We start from the raw sequence: 4,099 nt of genomic DNA, 5'->3' as shown, positions 1-4,099 counted from the left end.
AGTTTGCTATGAAATTTATGCTAGAAATAACAATGTCTTTTTTTAAAGCATGACAATCTCAGATACGCCAGGAAACATGGCAGAAAAAGACTCTCTACAAAGAGCTGCATTTGGGTCATTAATCTCTCATGTCCTCCGTATCAACACGGACACCTTTTGAGATAGCTGGCCGTTTGTTCCTCATTTCCATTACACAGCCAGGGCCTTTTATCGGACATACTCACTGCCACTCATATCTACAATGGAACATCTTGCGCTTGTCTCACAGGCTGCAGCGAAACCTTTGCAGTGGTGTCTGTCTGGATTTAACAGTGAGGATGATAAACAACCCAAATGTCAAACGTACAAAAGTCAAATGTAAAAAAAACAAGACAAGCAAAGCACAACTGACTTTAAAGGTGAGGGAGTGCAATAAACATCACATATTAGCTGGGTGTTATCTCTGTTCAGGTCAGCCTAACTGCCCATGGTGGAAGCTAATCATTTCACCTACATGATGTATATAAATTAAAAAGGAGCTTTGCTTATGTAAAAGTAAGACTTCTGTTACTATAGCTAACATTTTTTGCATGTAACAAAATGCAAAAGCCATAAATTGTTAATAGTGTGCTAAATTATAAGTCATACAAGTCAGGGTCTTTTTCTTTTGGAGCCCTAAGTGACATCCTACTTACTGATTCCCATCAAACTCATTAATATGATCTACTAAATTATATAAAATATACAAAAAATACATTTTTTCAGGGGGAGGGAAAAACATTTCTAACGTTGAATGGAAGTTTATGCTAATTTTTCCAAGTAATTTTACACCCATTCACCATGAAATTTTAACACATTATAAAGGGCATTATATTCTGCAAAACAAATGAAAGATAAAATGGAGACAGCAAAAGCGTGCATTTTATAGTAACTTATATATATTAATAACTATATTCTTTTAAGGCCCATATCACAGAAAACTGTCGCTTCCTTAAGAGAAATAAAAGAGTGTAATATAGCATATAAACATTGCTAATATTTCAGAACATACATTTACTCCCCAGACTCTACAGTCTCAGCAGCTAAAACAGCCCATTTTGCATTAATGGTTTCTGTGATATCACAAAAACCATTCACTACTTATGTCCACCTACTCAACCTACTGCAGTTCAGCTCCACTCCACAGTTATAAGGAGTGTTTCAGCCTGTACTCCTATTTGAATAAGGCATAATACAGGACATCCAATCAGAACAGAGGTCAATTACATGTATCAGTCTTAAAGGCACAGTAACAAAACAGCCTAATTCATTCTGAGAGTTGAGGAGAGGTTTGAAAATGTTAGTGTAAAAATGAATATGACTGATTTTTGGTGCATAAAAAACACATTATAGAGGAGGATAGGGGCCCTTTAATAAACAGTGGGCACTATAATATTACATTACAATAATAGTCATATACTCCCTTTTACTATACAAACACTGTAGTTACTAGTGAACATTATAGGTTCCTATAGGCTAGCATTAGCTATAATTTTGATGTTATAACTGAAAATTATTTTATTCAAATGTTTCATTTGTTTACAAATATGAATCATATTTTTATGGAGCCCTTAATGAGATGATTATTTTTTAATAAGACGTGGCCACAAATTACCATACTGAGGCTACAATTTACTCAATTTTATTTATACTCACTCACTCACTCTTCTCTTAAGCCGCTAGTTGGGATGCGGGGGAGCTGGAGCCCATCCCAGCGCTCATTGGGTGGAAGGCAGGAAACCCCCTGGACAGGTCGCCAGTCCATCACAGGGCAATTTACTATACTGAGGCCACGAATGAACTATGTTACTATAATTACTATATTGAGGCCACAGTTTACTATATTGAGGCCATAAGTTAAGTTTCTTATAACTCGTGGCCTCAATATAGTAAATTGTGTACTCAATATAGTAATCTGTGGCCTCAGTATAGTGAATTGTGGCCTCAATATAGTCAATTTTGTATTCAATATAGTAATTCTTGGCCTCCATATAGTAACTCGTGGTCTCACTATAGTAATGGCCCCAGTATGTTAGTTTTCAAAGAACAAATTTAAAATAATCACCATGTCACCTTAGAGGCTCCGTACATTTTCCTTTTCAGCTGAATTTCTGATTTCTCTAAACTTTGTAGCAGAAGCTAAAGCGGTTAGCCCAACAGCGCCGGCACAGTTCTCAGAAAGAGTCACGTGTCGTTTGTAAAGACAGCGCTGCACGCGAGTCACTGAGAGCCCGAGAGCGACGGTGTCCTTGAGGAAAGAGAGAAACAGTCAGGATGGACTCACCTCTCTTACACTCGACTCGTCCCCGGGGGAGAGGAAAAGAAGACAGACGCAGCGGAGACGGACAGACTGAGAGAGTGGATCAGTGCGGCTTCTCCAAGGCCTCTGCGGACCAGTGAAGTGGAGCTGCCGCTCGCGGTTGCCTTGGTTACGGATGCTTTTTCAAGCCGATCAGCCAATCGAAAGCTCACATGGTGGACACACAAAGGACCATGTGACAGCCGGGCAGTCTTTCAGAAGAAAAGGAGACATGGAGAGGAAAGATTATTGACTCAGAAACGCAGTTTAACTAATTTATTTTTTCTCCTGATTCTCACTTCACTCAGTGACCACTGTAGGACATTCTGACTGACACAGCTGTGTGGCTAATACCACAAAAAAAATCTTTATTGGAGTAAACAGTAGTCAAACTGTAAAAAAATAAGAAAGAAAGAAAAAAATAATACAAAAATCAAGGTGGACGATGGACACGATGGTGATGGACTGTGGGTATTTTTAATTTCTTCATTATATCTACAGCTGTTATTTATTACAAGCCTTTTCAGGTATTTCTCTTCCTTTAGATTAGCTTGCACAGATGGTATAAATCAGATGGTATAATCACTTTAGCCCACTGGTATCAGAACCTATTTTAGGTTGTATGGTGCAATCAGTTTTCTAATTGATTTTGATACATTTTGCACATAAAACAAAACTTGAACATAAATCTCAACTGTGAATTGGATTAAAACACTGATAGTACACTTCTTATTTCGCTTAACACAATCCAAGGTGGACAGAATGAGGAAATGGCAGTTTTCTAAGGGGCTGCCATCTGTCATTCTTTTAACCTGGGGGGATGGCATATTCTTGCATCCCACCTTAAATGGAGACCAGGGAGTAACAATAATATCTCTGCATTTTAAAGGACTTGCTGGTGCATGCCGGACTAAAGAGTGCTTCTCAGTGAATATTAGAGCCCCCCTCTCTCCAATCACATTATATAGCATGGAAATAAAAAGACAAAGTGTGTTTAAATGTGCTTAATAGGTTTTATTTATTTATTTATTTATTTATTGAACTATCAGTGATAGTTTCATATTCTATCTTTGCTAGTATTCTGCTAATATAATAATTGACAAAATAAATTTTAAAGCATTCCACACTTGGGGACTTATAGGGGCCCTAAGCGATTGCTAATACCACACCAGCAACAGCCCTGATCAATACACTATAAGAAGGTTATCCTGATTGTGTGGCTCAAGTGGTGTAATTATAATTTCCTTTATTTTCTAACAGGGCCAACAGGCCTGACGTTAATATTTCACAACGTAAATGTGATTTAGCCAAATGGCTGATTTTCGTTAGCAGGTTGACGTTGATATTGAGAGTAAACAATGCTTTTGATCACAGGGCTGGTTAGAAGTGCCCAAAACTTCAACAAGAGACTTTGAAACTATGTAGTAAAGTAGACTAAATCACACTAAGATGAACCCACTGCCCTGAACAAAACAGGCTTTTTTTCCACAGGTAGAGTCCCTGTCTGTCCATAACCTGAAGACTGCCGCCCTCTACTGGAAGGCTGTATAACATACAACTGGGTCATTTTGAATGAATGGTAATATGTGCACTTTATTGACATACACTCACTCAAACGTATACATTCACCCACGCACGAGGATAAATACAATGTTTACACTGAGCATATGAGACTGAAAATGTTTGTGTATACATACACAAATACAAACCAACATGCAGTATCTGGAATCAGCTTAATAATGTTGTCAATCATTTCTATTCACGTTTATTATAGATATATTC

Source organism: Colossoma macropomum, unplaced genomic scaffold (assembly GCF_904425465.1).
Source record: "Colossoma macropomum unplaced genomic scaffold, Colossoma_macropomum, whole genome shotgun sequence".
Classification (NCBI taxonomy): Eukaryota; Metazoa; Chordata; class Actinopteri; order Characiformes; family Serrasalmidae; genus Colossoma; species Colossoma macropomum.
The sequence above is the reverse complement of the archived record's forward strand: the minus strand, read 5'-3'. Positions refer to the sequence as shown.